The 18,090-nt window shown below is 45.6% G+C and overlaps 1 protein-coding gene across 2 annotated transcripts in view; it reads right to left on the bottom strand.

Moving 5' to 3' along the window:
- Positions 1-18,090, bottom strand: part of NPAS2 (neuronal PAS domain protein 2) — a 189,759-nt gene that overhangs the window by 110,493 nt on the left and 61,176 nt on the right. The gene's annotated exons all lie outside the window — the stretch shown is intronic.

Raw genomic sequence — 18,090 nt, 5'->3', positions numbered from 1 at the left:
TTCTCGACCTTTCTCACAGGTCTTTCTGGCTGCCATCATTTTGGTCTGATCTAAATCACATGCCTTAATCCACAGGTTCTCAGACCTTCTGGTTCCAGCAACTCTTTGCACCCTCTCAAAAATGACTGAGGGCTCTGAAGACCTCTTGTGTATGTGGGTGAAAACTGAGAAATCTTAAATATACAATATTCCATTAAGTATCAGAGAGATGTCATCAACAGAGCTTCTGGAAAAGTCCACTGCATACTCAAGAGAGTAAACAGGCAAATGATATGTTAACATTAGGAAAACTGTTTTGACCTCAAGGACCCCCCTGGGTCCCTAGGTCACACTTTGGGAACTGCTTTCCGGACCCAGCTCAACAAAGCATCTGTTTATTTCAAACCTGCAAGCTGCCCGTGACGTTTTAAAGGAGAGCATTTCTTTGTTTATCTGTTCATTTAAATACACAAACTCCTCTTATGCAGCCTGGAGGGATCGGGGCCCCAAAGGAGTAAAACTGCTCTCCTATCTTTAAGGCACGTACACCCCCTAGATAGTCAAGGTACACAGATGTGAAGAATGAAGTAACAATCCAGGAATGTTCTCACAGCCCCAAACCTCATCGCCTGGGCCTCTACTCTCCCAGGCCGCTGGCTCAAAGGCTCTTGGGCCCACTGACCCGGTGCCCTCTGCTACACGCAGGTCTGTGGTCCTTCACCCCTCAGAGCCACATCCTTGATTACTCTTCCTTCACACGTTTCCCAGAGTCCCATCTGTCTGGGGGGGGGGTTCCCCCTCCAGCCCTTCCATGCAGAAAGACTTTCAGGGTGTCCCTGAGGCCCGAGTTGGGGGAACTGGAGGCGAAGTGTGATGGAGATAAGGGTGGGGACGACAGAGAAATGGAATCACCGTGACCCACACGCTTCTGGTCTCTAAACAGAGGGCCTGACATCAGAACTCCAGAATGAACACTTTGCAAATGCACTAACCTTTACTCTCAAAATTCCAAGTTCCTGATCACAATTTTTTTTTTATGAAAATAGCTCATTTTATGAAAAGGCCAGTATGAATTTTGTAACAGAAGTAGACAAGGATATTAACAGAAAGAATTATTACAGGTCAATCTCATTCATGAACATGAATATAAGAATTCTCAACCAAACAGCAAATCCAATAGAACCATACATAAAAATTGTAACATTAGATAAAAATTTTTAATGGGACAAATGAATCTTTTCTCTGAGATAATTTTGTTTTGTGATTTTTGGTCTGCTGTGAGCCCAGGCATGAGTCTGGGCCAAAGAGGAAAAGGAATTCTGCAGTCACAGCCCCTGTTTACTTACAAGCCCCATTCGGTAAATAGCAGGCATATTTTAGTGATAGATTTGCAAGAAACACCATTCAGCAGTTGAGGCTTGTGTCATAATTAAAATGGGGTTAGCATATCTGCAAACAGGCACCTGCTTAATGTTTTCCAGATGGAATCCGTTCAAAGCTTTAAGACATAAAAAATGCAGTCCATTCATTTAATGATGTACTACCCCAGGTCTGCACTCCATGGAAAGTGGTGGCTACCCGTGTGCTGAGGGCATGAGCCAGGATCCAGCCATGGTAAAAGGGTAAAAGCCATGCCCCTTACCAGGTACCCCTGGACAGAGCACGTTTACGGGAGGATGTGGGCTTCGGTCTGCTTTGCTGAGGATCTAGAATCCTGTTTGGATGACAGGGGTTGCTTTGTCATACATGAAATGTTGTAGAAACACCTACAAATGACTAATAGCTACTCTGTATCAACTGTGGCAGCTCTGATTCCTCTCTCTCTGTTCTTAAACACTTCCTGAATCCATGAAGCCCTGATGTTCTACACCCACTTCCTCTTGTTTCCCATCCCTCCCCCATTTCCTTGCCCGATTCCTGTCACTTGACCCCTAAGTCACTCTGCTCCACTGCACCTGAGGGAAGAGAACACACCTGAGTTGTGCTCCCCAGGAGCACCTGCCCCAGAAGCTTCACACCAATGTCCTGTTTTGTCACACCTGTTGTCTCCCATGCCTTCCTCATGTCCATCAACAGAGGAATGGATAAAGAAGATGTGGTACATATATACAATGGAGTACTACTCAGCCATAAAAAAGAACGAAATGATGCCATTTTCAGCAATATGGATGGACCTAGAGATTATCATACTAAGTGAAGTAAGTCAGACAGAGAAAAACAAATATCATATGATATCACTTATATGTGGAATCTCAAAAAATGATACAAATGAACTTATTTACAAAACAGAAATAGACTCGCAGACTTCAAAAACAAACTTATGGTTACCAAAGGGGAAAGGTTGGGGGGAGGGATAAATTAGGAGTTTGGGATTAACATATGCACACTACTATACATAAAACAGATAAACAACAAGGACCTACAATATAGCACAAGGAACTCTACTCAATATTCTGTAATAACCTATGCGGGAAAAGAATCTGAAAAAGAATGGATATATGTATATGTATAACTGATTCACTTTGTTGTACACCTAAAACTAACAACATTTTAAATAAACTATACTCCAATATAAAATAAAAATTAAATTAAAAATTAAAAAAGTTAAGTGCACATAAAAAAACAATTGTGGTAATGTACACATAACATAAAATTTACCATTTTTAACTCTACAGCTCAGTAGCATTAAGTACATTGATACTGTTGTGCAACCATCACCACCATCCATCTCCAGAGCTCTTTTTATCTTGCAAAACTGAAACTCTGTCCCCATTAAACACTGACTCCCCACTTTCCTTCATCCAACCCCTGATGACCACCATTCTACTTTCTGTCTCTACAATTCTGACGACTCTAGGGCCCTCATATAGGTGGAATTATACAGGATTTGTCCTTTTGTAATGGGTTTGTGTCATTTAGCATAATGCCCCAAGGTTTATCATGTCTTGGCATGTGTCAGAACTTCCTTCCTTTGTAAGGCTGAATCATATTCCACTGTATGTATGGACCACCTTTTGTTTATCCATCCTCTGTTGATGGACCCTGGGTTGCTTCCACCTTTTGACTATTATGAGGAACATGGGGGTCCCTCCCCCCTTGTATCTTTGAGTCACTCTTTTAATTCATGATGTGGAGGAGCTGGAGGGGCCCAAAGCACACAAGAAAGAGGGAAAAGGGGAAGAAAAGTAGTCCTGTGAGGTTGGGTTAAAGGAACAATAGAGAAGTTTAAGGGGTGACAGTGACTTTTCTCAATTGTATAAAGAGTTTCCAATTAAGAGAGGAGGGGAGAGGAATAAATTAGGAGTTTGGGATTAAAATATACACATTACTATATATGAAATAGATAACCAACAAGGACCTATTGTATAGCACAGGGAACTATACTCAATGTCTTGTAATAACTATAATGGAAGAGAATGTAAAAGAAGAATACATATATCTATCTGAATCACTTTACTGTATAACTGAAGCTAACACAACATTATAAATCAACTATATTTCAACAAAAATTTTTTTAAAAAAGAATTTCCAATTAAAAAGGATTTTGAGCAGCAGTTTTTTTGTTTGTTTTTTTTTAATGACCACAGAAGGCCAGGGAAGAGAAAATGAGCTCAAATGAAGGCAAAGGAGATTCTGTTTAGAGCTGAGAAAATAACTGTTGATATGATTAACCCCCAAAGTGAACAACAGTGGAAAGCTCTAGTATTTTTACTCCAGATAATCACACATCCTAGATGGGCTAGACATTTAGAGGTTTCTTCGTCACGGTCCCAACAGGAAACAGGACTTAATTGTAAGGAGGCTGTTTGTAAAGGTGTGTGGAGGTGGGGTGGCTAGGGAAACCAGGAGAGATGGTGCAGGTACCTAGGGTTGGTGTCAGCAGAGCTGTTGACACCTCTATGCATCAAGGGACAAGAGGGAAATGGTTACCTGGACCTGGAAGGAGTGTGTCATATAGGAGAGGTGGCATTTGGTGGAGGGATGCAGTCAGCCTGAAGAAACCTTGTAAGAAGGGAGCCGAGGGGATAAATATCTCACCTCCTTGTCCGCCCTCCCCAATCTCCCACTTGTGTCTCCTGTTGTCCACACCACCCAGAAGACAGAGAGGGAGGCTACTTATGACATCCTCACAGGGGAGCCTCACAGGGGAGCCTCCGGGGCAGACAGAACGGTGGGGATGGGGAGAGGGGCACAGGGAGGTGACCCAGCATATCCAGTACATTTCATTTCTTGGGGGCTCTTTCAGTTCTGGGTTTCTTGGCTTTTTCTGGAACACAAACTATTTGGAGTCTTTTTACACCTTGTAACATCTCCCAAAATTTAAAGTATAGGCATCTGCATCTACTAACTAACCACTCAAGAAATAATAACCAATGAGAATGATGAGAGGCTGAGGAAAAGAGAGCCTGGAACTATTGGAACAACAAAATCTGTAATGATAGATTGTAACCCAGAGAATAAACTAAATATTCATGAGTCCATTGGTACAAATAAATAATTAAATTAATAAATAAATGGAGGAGGGGACAGGTTTCCCTTACAGAAAAATTTCAATTAATAAATGTAGACGGAAGAAGGGAAATTGAAGATCACCATCAGTACATCAAAGTAATAACTGTTGCAGGCAAAATCCACTGATGGATGCTGAAATTAATGGGCAAAAGTTTGAGGAGAATCAGGTTATTTGCATAGTTCAAAGTATCTCCCTCAAGATATTTATTAATTATAAAAGAAAAATAGTAACTTTATAAGTAGAGAAGATTGGCAGACACCACCTTCACCCGGGGTCAAAATTAACATCACCAGGATAAGTTATATCCAAGTGTTTTGGTGGAAATAAGCACTCATTCTTTTGGGTATACACAACTAAGAGTGTATCTGCTGGATCACAGTATAGCCATATGCTTACTATATTAGAAACTGCCCAACTGTTTCCCAAAGTGACTGTACAATTTTATATTTGCACCAGTAGCACACAAGAGTTCCAGAGGCTCCACATTCTCACCCAACACTTGGTATGTCTTCTTAGTTTTAGTCATTCTAGTGGGTATGTTTTGGGATCTCATCGGGATTTGACTTTGCATCTTCCTGATGATTAATGATGTTAAGCATCTTTTCATGGACTTATTTGCTGTCTAGACAGCTTCTTTTGTGATGTGTCTGTTCAAGTGTTTGCCCACTTTTCTTTCTTTTTCTTCTTCTTTTTTAAAGGAATTGGGCTGTTTATCTTCATTATACTAATCTGTAGAAGCTTCTCTCTTTTGGATATAAGTACTTTGCCAGATATATATATTGTGAACATTTTCTCCCAGCCTGTGGCTGGTCTTTTAACTTTCTTGATGATGTCTTTTGATGAACGGTTTTTAATTTTGATAAAGTGTAATTTATATATTTTTTATTTCTGTGTCCTAAGAAGTCTTTGCCACCTCGGCGTCGTGGAGAATTATCCTACGTTTTCTTCTAGAAGCTTTATCATTTTAGCTTTTACATTGATTTACACTCCATTGCAAATTAAATTTTATGTGTGGTGTAAGATAGTGGTCAAGGATCACCTTTTTCCCCCCATCTGTATACTCACTTGTTCCAGGATCATTTATTGAAAAGATATTTCTTTCCCAATTGCATTGTCACTTTGTCAAATATCTTGTGTGATCCTATATGCACGTGTATTTACAGAATCTCTGTTCAGTTCTATTTATCTATAGGGTGTCCTTAAAGTTCAGACACATAGGATAAACTTATTTTTTTTAATATAATTTTTTTCTTAATTTCATTTTTGGGGTATTCATTGCTAGTATATTGAACTACAACTGACTTTTTTTTTTTTTTTTTTTTTTTTTGCCACGCCGCACAGCTTGTGCAATCTTAGTTCCCCAGCCAAGGATTGAACCTGGGCCCTCAGCAGTGAGAGCACGGAGTCCTAACCACTGGACTGCCAGGGAATTCCCTAAACTTATTTATTAAAATAAACTTTATTTTTTAGAACAATTTTAGATTTATAGAAAATGCAAAGACAGTATTGAGAGTTCCCACATATCCTGCACCCAGTTTCCCCTGTTATAAATACCTTACACTACTATGGTGCATTTGTCACAATTAATGAACCAATACTGATACTGATAAATTATTATTAAGTAAAGTCCACACTTCATTTATATTTTCTTAGTTTGTATCTAATGTCCTTGCTCTGTCCCAGTATCCCATCCAGGAAACCACACTCCATCTAGCTGTCATGTCTCTTTAGGCTCCTCTTGGCTATGACAGTTTCTCAGACTTTCCTTGTTTTTTATGACCTTGACCATTTTGAGGAATACTTGTAGATTGTCCCTCAATTTGGGTTTGTCTAATGTTTTTCCCAGATTGGGCAGATGGGTTTTTAGGAGAAAGCCCACAGAGGTGAAGTATCATTCTTTTTTTTTTCTTTTTTGGCCGCGCGGCATGTGGGATCTTAGTTCCCTGACCAGGGATCAAACCTACACCCCCTGCATTGGAAGCACGGAGTCTTAACCACTGGACCGCCAGGGAAGTCCTAAAGTACCATTCTCATCACATCATCTCAAGGGTATTAAGAGGCTGTATCACTGTTAAGTTGACCGTAGTCACCTGCTGAATTAGCAATAAACTTATCTTCAAATCGTGCTGTAGTTACATTTACACATAATATGTACAATGTGTTTTTCTTCAACTTCCAAGTATCCTGTTTTCAGATGAAGAATCTCTAAACTGAAGATGGTAGGTCCAATTATTAGTCTCAAAAAAAGTACACAAAATGCACGATTTTCCCTGTGTTTTGAGACTTTGATATATAATTATCGAACTTTGATCAGATTAACAGTTGGACCTATGTTTAAACTTAGAGGTACTTCACCTGGAAACACACTGAGCATTTTATTTGAAAACATAACTAACCTGCTGTTTAAGTAAAGTTATCTTATGTTTCCTGATCCTGCGGCATCTTGTATTTGTCTATTTCTATGCCAGAACCACACTCTCTTAACTCCTGGAGTTTTGTAGGAATTCTTGACATCAATGGAGTGTGAGCCTTCCAACTTTGTTCTTCTTTCTCAAGATTCTTGGCTATTTTAGGTCTTTGCATTTCCAAGTAAGTTTTAGAATTGACATTGTCAATTTCTATAAAAATGCCTGCTGTGATGTTTACTGGGATTGTCTTTCTGTGAAGAGACACTGAGGTGTAGTCACCGAAGCACTAAGATGACATCCACATGCGATGTTCTATGATTCAATAGATATTCCCTGAGAGTCTGGGCAACGCCCCTGCTCCCATGGTGCTTAGGTGGTAGGGGGCAGGCAGGCGGTAAGGGCAAGCCACAAGCACTTAAGTAAGTAAACATATGGCTTGTCATTGGTTATAAGTGGTGTGGAGAAAGATAAAGGAGAACCTGGGGGAATAGGGAGTGCTCTGGTGGGCTGGGGCTGTGGTCTGGTGCTTTAGGAGCACCACAGATCTCACTGAGAAGGTGATATGTGAGCCACAGCCTGAGAGAAGAGAGGGCGTGAGTGTAGAGACAGCAACAAGAGCCAGAAACAGCCAAGAGGCCAGCATGGTGGATGGGGTTAGCGAGGGGGAGACACGCCAGGGAGACTGGATGGAGTCTGGCCTTGGTTCGGAGTGAGATGGGAAGGCACTGCAGGTTTGGATCAGAGGAGTGATGGAGACCTACCTCCGAGGACAGCCGTGACTTTTAAATGAGCTTAATTAAGTCGGCACGTATGACAGTACCAGCACGAGCCTGGCAGACACTCAACATCCGGTTCCCCATCTGGATGGCCAGGATTAGGTACAAGGTGTCTTTACCTGTTACCCAGGCCACGATGTCTAGCCCAGCTCCTTACCCGTATCAGGTGCTCAACAAACATATGAGGAAGGAAGGAGAGAAGGAAGGGAGGGAGGGAGAAGGAGAGGGGGACACAGCCAGGACCAAACCCCTGTCTGAATTCTCACAATACGGACTAATACCGACTCCCACAAACCCCTCAATGATCACGGTTAATCCAGGGTACCAGTACTTACGAGGTACATGTGAAGGTACAGTGACGTGCTGATGACCAAAAATTAAAACAAAAATTGCCATGTGCGCAGGAGCTATTGACTAAAGGGAAAATCCACTTGGAGCAGCGCCTTCGGGAGAAGCCAACGGCTCCCTCACCAACCCTCGGCCACCGCTGCGTGCTGGAAAAGCATCATCTCATTTCCTCTCCATCCATTCTGTGGGTGGAAAGGGCCATAGTCTCCTCCCCTTAAGAATTGGTCCCTGAGCTGCCCAGGGACCCCCAGCTCTGCAGATAGAGCTCACCCTGGACTGCATCTCCTCGGGCTGACCTGACCCACGGCCTGCTCGGGATGTGTGGGCTCCTGACCTCAGAGGCAGCCCGATTTCAATTTCAATTCCGACCTACTTGTTCCATCTGACCTGAAGCAAATCCCTTAAACTTCATGAGGTCACCAGGCAGAGAGCATGGGACGCGTGACAGGGTGCATGTGTGCAAGGAGGGCCAGGGTGCCCCCTACAGCACAGAGGGCCCCATTCACCCCACTTCTGCCCTGTGTAACCACCCTAACCTCTGTATGCCCTCTGTGGTCCTGAGCCCCCGTGGAGGCAGGTGCGTCCAGCCTCATCTGTTCTCCTTGTCTGCCTTAAATTTCAATGCACACACTCTCTGCCCAATGACAAGGTCACCATGGGGTGAACGGGGTGGCACAGACCTCAGGTTTCAGAGGGGCACTCATGATCAGGGAAGAAAGGGCTGTTTTTTTGGGGGGTGGGGAGCTTTTCCAGCAGAGGCACCGGACACATGCTCCCGCCCCACCTCCAGAGACCACCTATGGCTGGCGGCCAGCAGGGCTGCTGCGGAGTCCCTCACTCATTTGACCCTGGCACAAAAGGGGCATGGAAAGATTTCAGCTACTATTAACCACAATATCATTAGTGACAATGAGCAGTGGAAACTGGTACTTAAGCCTATACTAGGTCTTCGGGCGGAGTGGGGTTCCTGTTCCCGCCTGCTAGTCAGCCTCGAAAACGTGTGTGCGTGTGTGCGTGTGTGCGTGTGCGTGTGTGTGTAGGCATGGTGGAAAGATAGACAGACACACACGCCCAGGGGGTGCTGCCTGCAGCATCCAGTGATAATAGAAACTTGGTCCTTGTGAGGATGGGAGGGAGGGAGGGAGGGAGAGGAGAGAGTGAAAGAAACACAGGTTGAAATGACCGAGGACGTCCTCGATGAGCATCTAGTGACCTAATTGAATGGAAGGACCCAAATGAGGTCGGCAAATGACATCCCCATTGCCTAAGTGAAATTTCTGCCCCCAAGGGCTCTCTCTCACAGGCACCTACTACACCATGGATCACAACTCCGGCCCTTGAACAGGGACCAGCAAGTGACAGTGTGACCGTTTTCTCATGCCACGTCTGCCCTGGGTAGCACAGTGTGCCAGCAGGGAGACAAGAGATTAATGCATCCTACAGGGGACAGGGACCCCGCTGGGGGCTGGCAGCTCCCTCCTGGGGCTCCAGGGAAGGCTAATGCAACCTACATGGAAAGGTATGTCATGCTCCTAAAGCAGGGGTTGGCAACACTCCTAAAGCAGGGGTTGGCAACACTCTTCTGTAAAGGGCCACCTGCTGAGTATTTTAGATGCAGGCGATCCAGTCTCTGCTGTAACCACTCAACTCTGCCATCATAGTGTGAAAGCAGCCATAGATGGTGTGTCAGCGAGCGTGTATGGCTGTGTCAACAAAACTTTATTTGTAAAAACAAGATGGGGGCCAGAAAGACACTAGCATCAGTGCTCAGCCTTCCTCTTCAGTGTCTTTTTAATTTTGAACTTTTTGTACAGCCTTAAGAGGCCCAGTGGGTCACTCCACATCATCATGAATTTCCCCAGACATGACTACCCTAAGCCTATTGCATTGCAAGGCCCATGTTTTTTCAAACTAAAATCATGACCTTTTAAAATTGGTGGAGAAATGGTTTGAATCACAGACCCCAAGGTAGCTGGAAAATCCGAATATTCCTCCTCACCATACCGACCAAACCTGGTGACTTTCGATCATGAAAAAGAAAAAAATACTGCAAACAAGAGCAAATGGAAACCCAAAGGGGCACCGCCATGCAGATATCTCCCCAGTTGGCTGGGGCTTATTTATTGTCAATAGCGAGTGTGCCTTCTGCCCTCCCAGCCTGCCCCTGGTGAAGCCACCTCATGTCGCTTTGGATTAACATCTGGATCTCCCACGTGGGAGCTCGATAATGATTTTTCCTCATTATATTTAAGAAATAAAAAGGCTTTGAAATACAGTCACTGATGAGCTACAGTGCTGACTTGTCTCCCTTTGTCCTCTGGGGGAGGCTAGGAAATAACTTCCACATTTTAATTCTTCCTCTCCAGGGCACATCATTTTGATTGCAATGATTCATTCACAGGGAAAAATAATAGTTCTTCTAAAGGAAATGGACAGTGCCAACCTGAGAGCTGCCCGCTCCTGCAACCCCAATTCCCCTCCAGCTGGGGAATTCTCAGCATGATCTCTCACATTCTGCAAATTGGGAAAGTCAAGGTGGACGGGTCCATCCTTCACCGAAGCTTTACCAAAGCTTCCCCCCTCCACCCTCCCCACCAGCTGGCTGGGGCCTCACAGAGACAGACTCCCAGGAGAAAGCAAAGAGAGACCCTCACTCAGCAAACTTCCGTGACCCTATGAGAATTATCCCACAAGCATCTCCAAGGTCAAGGCTGAGGCTTTATCTACCTGTTATGATCACGATGCCCCCTTCATGCTTTCCTTTTTCCAAGGGTCTGATGATTCATTACTCAGGGAAACAGTGACATAAGCAATGAAGGAATAGAAGGAGAAAGTTAGAAATTTGGTATTAAATAAATTTGCAGTGACATCGTTTGGTCAGCAAAGAATTTCCAAAATAGAAATCGTTACCATATCTTGATCGACGGGTCATCTAACATGACATGTGATTCTTGCAACCTTTGGAACTTATGTTCCAATCACCGACGATTCCTTTTAGTGGCCCCTTTCTAAAGAATTTAGACTGCACAGTGTAAACCGAGTCAACTAGAGAATCTGATGGGTGACAGTGCGTGGTCAGGATGTGGACAACAGATGCCTATAAAAATCAGCAAGAGGGGGAAAAGGAGATTTATGAGTCATACTCGGAACTGAGTCAGTGCAAGCCTTTGTTGGGAGCCACCGTTCAGCTGCCACAGACAAACCGAAATGAATCCATGAGACACTGCTGCAGCCCGGCATCTCCGGCCACCTAACCATTGGTCCTAACGCTCCTTTGGGCATGGGAGCGCTCATCCTAATGGGCTCAAGTTTGCAAAGAGAGCACAAGAAAAAGAAGATGTCCTTGAGAAGAGAGGTCATGTTTGTTTTGGACACCCAGGCTGTGGAGTCTGTGGTTTAATATCAGAGCTTCAAATCACATTTAATAAAAATGTGGGATGCTTCTGTAACTGCTAACTGTGGGACGCAGCAAAATTAGTTTGGAAGCTAATGAGATCTAGGTTTGTGTGTCCTCCCGCCTCTTTGCTTCACTCAGTGCGGTGGTCCAGACAGAGCCTGGGGAATGATGAGCTCATGTGTAAATGGGGGATGATCCCCACTTTCCACCATCCTCCTGAGAATCCATCAGGACACCTCATCTGGGTAAAGCACTTAGCAGAGGGCGGGCTCGGCAAGAAAGGTGAACCGCCTCCTTTCCATGGTGCAGTGAGCAGAAGCCATGACTTTGGAATGACAGCAGGTCAGCATCTTCAGAGTCGCAGGTAACTTACCTACTGCTGCACACCTGGTTGGTACCAAGCATTGCCTTCCCTCTTCTCCCATCATTGCAATCACTTCTTTTCTTTACAGTTTAAACAGAGAGCACGGCCCTCCCCGCAAAGCCAGGGAGCTCCAGCCTACCACCTCTGCTCACAGCTCCGGGGCTGCAGGGGCCCCACAGAACGCTCTTCCTAATGCTTCCAACTCTACCGCAACTTTCCATGCTTGCTTTTCACAGGTACCCATGAAGTTAGATCATCCTACGCTCCTTCTGTCCACTCCCTACATACAATTCAGCTGAGTTCAGTTCTCCTGGGGGAAGCGGGTGCTGCCCGGGGTGGGGTGAGGCTGGAAGGTCCACCCAAGCTGCCTGGACACACCTCCTCACATGACATGAGAGTCTGGGTTGATCTGGAGTCCATCGTTGGGAAACCGGCCTTGGTGACTGATTCCCGGACCTATCTGTGCTGAAAAAAAGAGGTGGGCTCCTTGTGCAGACTGGTGTCTGTGCTCCAGGTCACTGCTGCTCTCAACGTGCTATCCCCAGGGGCCTCAAAGAGGGGCCCAGCCCCACCCAGCGGGAAGCAGCCCCTGATGAGGGAGGGGATACCACCCCCCAGTGAACGACCGTATTCATGAGACTAAGGACCCATCAAAGGCCCCAGAACCAGGGTCACATTTTGGGATGCGCCATGGGCTTTGGGTAGGGGACAATTTACAACAAGAATAGTGTTGTCCCCTCTCCCACCGGACGCCTGCCCTCAAAGCATCCCCACGGTAAGGACATCAGTGGCCCGAGTCTCCCTGGGGCTTCCCAGCAGCATCCTGTACTCTGTCTCTCCACCCCTGGCTGCCACTGTCAAATGCACACCGGGGTCTGCAGGACAGGGGGTCGCAGGTGGGCCCTAAATGTCCTGGAAGCTGGCCTTTCTCCTCAAGAAACACTCGCAGACCCTTGGCACAAAGTCTGAAAAAAGGCCTGCCCTCCGGACACAAAGGGGAGATGAGATACAGAACAGACGCAAACAGCACGTAGGGCAGGAAGCCCCCAGCACCCTCCCCCGGGAGAGGGGACTTGAAGCATCTCTACCAGGAAGACCCGGCCACGGGCAGAAAGCAAGCCACCGACTGAGACCCAGTCCTGTTCATCAAGCAAGCAGAGCATCAGCAGGTCCAGAAATGTCTGGTTTTCACACCTTTAAAGGTCAACCCGGCAGGACGGGAAATGTCCAGTTTCCCCATTTTGTACCTTCAGATATTCATGGTGTAAGTTAAAGATATCTTAGAAGACCTCTCTCCTCACTCACATCCACCCCTGGACAGCACTGCAGAAACTCCAAGGGGAGCGAGAAGGGTATATTTTCTTTTTAAAAAGAGACTGAGCTCTCTCCTCCTACAAACGTCTCCTGACGTGACCCCAATCAATGCACAATTCGCCCACCGGCCTGACACCCCTTCTACTCCAGCTCTGAAGCCCGGGTGGAGGCTTCAGGATGTCAGGGAGCGTGCAAGACATGACCCCTCATCAAGACGCTCAGCCAGGGCTGAGAAAGTGCAGGCCCAGAACACCTTCCAGGAGGCATGTGTTGGGCACACAATACATGACTTAGTGAAATAAACTACGGGTAAAGCTCAGCTTTTGTTTTCCCATGTCAGCTTATTCAATCATGACTACCTCATCCTATGCTTGTTCCCTGCTCTAACAAACATTATCCTGTGCCCACAAGCAGCAATGCAGAGACATCCAGCTAAGAATAAAAGTGTGTGCACCAGTCAGAACGGCCATCATTTAAAAATCTACAAATACCAAATGCTGGAGAGGGTGTGGAGAAAAGGGAACCCTCCTACACTGTTGGTGGGAATGTAAGTTGGTGCAGCCACTATGGAGAACAGTATGAAGGTTCCTTAAAAAACTAAAAATAGAGTTACCATCTGATCCAGCAATTCCAGTCCTGGGCATATATCCGTAAAAAAACTCTAATTCAAAAAGATACATGCAACCCAAAGTTCATTGCAGCATTACTTACGATGGCTAAGACATGGAAACAACCTAGATGTCCATCAACATCAGATGAATGGATAAAGATGTGGTACATACACACATACATACACACATACACACATACACACACACACACACACACACACACACAATGGAATACTACTCAGCCATAAAAAAGAATGAAATAATGCCATTTGCAGCAACATGGATGGACCTAGAGATTATCATACTAAGTGAAGTAAGTCAGAAAGAGAAAGACGTACCATATGATATCACTTACATGTGAAATCTAAAATACGACACAGGTGAACTTATCTACAAAACAGAAACAGAGTCATAGACATAGAGAACAGACTTGTGGTTGCCAAGCGGGAGGGGGTTAGGGGAGGGATGCAGGGGGAGTTTGGGGTTAGCAGATGCAAACTTTTACATATAGGATGGGTAAACAACAAGGTCCTACTGTAGAGCACAGGGAACTCTATTCAATATCCTGTGATAAACCATAATGGAAAAGAATGTGAAAAAGAATGTATATATATGTGTAACTGAATCACCTTGCTGTACAGTAGAACTTAACACAACATTGTAAACCAAGTATAGTTCAACAAACTAAAGTTTAAAAAAAAGAATAAAAGTGTGTGTAGCACGTGCACTTACTGGTACGCACCCCTCGGCTTCCAGGACACACCTGAATCCCCAAGCACGGCATCCAAAGCCCTCAGCGACGAGCTGCCTTTGTGACTTCAGCTACTCCCACCCCATCATGTCGTCCCCCATCCATGCCCCCCAACATCTGCACTGCCGTGACACCCTCCTGCTTCCACCACCATCACCACCCTCTTCATCCCTCCAGCCCTCCCCACGCCATCCAAGGTCTGGGTCCTACCCCCTGCCCCACCTCCGCCATTCTCGCCTCATTATAACATTCATCTGTTTCTGCCGCCTTGGCCTTAGCTGTCCACCCTCCACCCCGACTGGATGGTAACCTCCTCCAAGGCCAGCACAGTGGCCACCCTCTGCATCTCAGCAGACATTCCGGGCTCAGTGCAGATTCCCGCAGAGAAGATGCCTGGTGGGAGAGCTTCCATTTAGGAATCTGTTTTTAAAGTTTGGAGAGAAGCCCGGGCCTGTGGTTCCAGCAATCATTCACCGTAACGCAGGCTCCCTGGCGGGGAGGCTGCCTTGGGAGCCAGGCGGCCCCTGTGCTTGGATGGTGTCCCTGGGTCACCTCGGGCCCCGGGTCCTAACCCGTTAGACTAATGGAAAACAGGGCAACCAGATTAAATCACGTTCCCTCCGAAGACTGCCATCTGTACGACTCGGAAAGCTCCTTGCTCTGCCCGGCCCCTCTGGACAATGCTAAACAGGCTTAGCCTGCTGTGGGCAAACAGGAAAAGTAGGTCAGCCCAGCAACACGGTTCTTCCCCGGTGATGAACTAATGATGTGAAGGCAGGGCCGGCCGGGGGAGAGGGGCGGTCCCCTCTCGCCCCCTGTCCCACCCCCCTCCAGCCCTCGGAGGCTCTGGGCCCAGCCTGGGGGGCTCAGGCAGCCTTCGGGGGCAGACAGAGGACCCAGGGAATGAGGAAAACTCAAAGAAAGTGTGGGTAAATGGTTCTTAAAAAAAAAAAGCAAACTGCAGGAAGTGAACAGTGTAGACGCCCTCTGCCATCTCCCTGTCTTCAAAGACAAATCAGTTAGTGTCTTTATGGTGGTGGAGTCACCCGCTTCTCTTGCAAAGGTGTGCCCTCCTGACAATGTGCACAGATACTGCAAGCCATCCGTGGAGCTGCTTCTCAGCTCGCAGGCTCCCTCCACCCTCGACTACTGGTAATAACTAGGTGCCTGCTGGGGCAAGGATGGACTTGAGTCAGATGTCTGGCACATCCCAGGGCCCCGGCCTGGAGGGGAAGTTGCCGCGCTGTCCCTACGATGCCCGTGTTCGGTGTGACTGCAGCTGTGCAGATGGAAAGCCCACCCTTTTCGGCCTCTCGGGCTCAGAAGTCGAACAAAGCACCAGACACCTTGAGGGAGGCTCCCCCAAGGCCCGAGTGATCTAACCTACTTCCAGGAGCCGGTGTCTGAAATCAGGTCTCAGGAGGGCCCAGCACAAACCTGGAGGCTGATGCTGGGGACCCTGGGGCCCAGGTCCTGCTCCCCCGGGCTCCCAGGAGTGACAGGGCCCCTAGCTCAACCCCTCAAAGAGCTCACTGGTGCCCCTGCAGCAGGAGCAGAACCAAGTCAGCCTGGCGCCCCACAGAAATTTCCCAAGAGGGCAGTCTCCTTGTGGCCCTGGCCAGGCCACAGTGACCGAGTCTATAAACGCAGATGTGTAAGATGCTGGACATTGTTTCCCCCGTATTGCATTTCTGTAACAAAGGTATCAGAAGGCTTTGACAGTAAACCATGGAGATGTGTTCAGATCTAAAAACCCACAAGTTTGGGAATGTTCACCCAGCCTCTTTCAGCCACGACCTTCTCTGAAAAGTTTTCTCCTTGGCATTTTCAAGAACGAAAAGGCAGAGGCCAGGGCATCCCTGGGCCTCGACAGCAGCCCTTCCTTCCTCCTCCTCCCGGCCTTTGTTCACATGCTTATTCAGCACACATGTTATGCCCTGGGTACCCCACCACTGACAAAAAGGCAACGGTCCAGGAAGATCCAACACATTCAAAATGTGACTCTGTCGTTTAACTAGCTGAGTGACCTCAGGCAAGTTACTGAACCTCTCTCTGCCCGGTCTTTCACCTTCACAGGGTGGCTGAGATTTAAGGACATAATACCTGTCAAGCACCTAGATTGTGAGCCACGGGGTATAAGTTCAAGGAGTGTTAGCTCAGGTGGTTGGGATTATTAGAGCAATCCAGGAACCCTTCACAAGGTTCTCATTTCAATAACAGATGCTAACCATGGACGTCAGTTAGCTTCATTTTCAAATTCCAAAGATATTTACCAGCAAGCAGGGAGCCTGCAAGGCAAGCCCTTTTAAACTTCCCTTGCAATCCGAAAGGTTCCTGTACAGGGGATGTCAGCTTGCATAACAGAATTTTCCGGAAGAGTTGGTGATAAACAACATTTCTGGGAACTGAATCATACTTTACATGTGTGAGTGGCTCACGGCCCACCCACTGGAGGAGCTCAGAATCCCACCCTCCCTCTTGATCCTTCTGCAAATCAAAGCTCCTCACCACCCATGAGTCTGCTTAGCAGACTATCATACACCTGGTTTCCATGAGGCCACAACTAACTACATTTTTTTTTTTTAAACTTTGAAATTCTAGGTAAAATGGGAGGAAGTTTGGATTCTTTTTTTTTATTTTAAATAATTAATTTTATATGTTTAGCCAAATTTAGCGAAGGTGAACGTGAAATGCTGTTAAAAGCAGTTGACTCTGTCAGTCCAATCTACTCTTCAATGCATTTATTAATTAATGCAGCATTACCTCAAAGCATGTTCCAGTTACTTGATTACTTAACTAAGCAACTCAGTATATTTAATGGTGTTATATTCTTCTTTTTAGAGGCACTGTTTATTTAAAATTTTTTATTTTCTATTGAAGTAGAGTTGATTTACAATGTTGTGTTAGTTTCAGGTGTACAGCAAAGTGATTCACTTATATATATCTCTATTCTTTTTCAGATTCCTTTCCTATAATGGGGTTATATTCTTATCTTCGCCTAAAAAAGTCATGCAGTCTTCAATCCTTAGAATATGCTAAATTCTCGAGTCTGTGAAAAAGCTATCAGATTCTTTAGGACAGAACGAAATCATCATTCCATGGCCACGCTCAGATTTTTGGATGTTATGAACGTAAACAGAAGTACATTTCATTTCCACAAACTTCTTTTAAAGAAAAGGAAACCCACCAATAAACAAAACAAAAGGAGATGGTCTGGTTTAAATGAAAATATTAAAAAGTTATCTCACAGCAAGAGCCTTTTTGACCCACCTCCTACAGAAATGGAAATAAAAACAAAAATAAACAAATGGGACCTAATGAAACTTAAAAGCTTTTGCACAGCAAAGGAAAACATAAACAAGACGAAAAGACAACCCTCAGAATGGGAGAAAATATTTGCAAATGAAGCAACTGACAAAGGATTAATCTCCAAAATATACAAACAGCTCATGCAGCTCAATATCAAAAAAAACAAACAACCCAATCCAAAAATGGGCAGAAGACCTAAATAGACATTTCTCCAAAGAAGATATACAGATTGCCAACAAACACATGAAAGAATGCTCAACATCATTAATCATCAGAGAAATGCAAATCAAAACTACAATGAGGTATCACCTCACACCAGT

The sequence above is a fragment of the Eubalaena glacialis genome, chromosome 14 (assembly GCF_028564815.1).
Source record: "Eubalaena glacialis isolate mEubGla1 chromosome 14, mEubGla1.1.hap2.+ XY, whole genome shotgun sequence".
Taxonomy (NCBI): domain Eukaryota; kingdom Metazoa; phylum Chordata; class Mammalia; order Artiodactyla; family Balaenidae; genus Eubalaena; species Eubalaena glacialis.
Note: the sequence above shows the minus strand (reverse complement) of the source record. Positions and strands in the feature narration are given on the sequence as shown.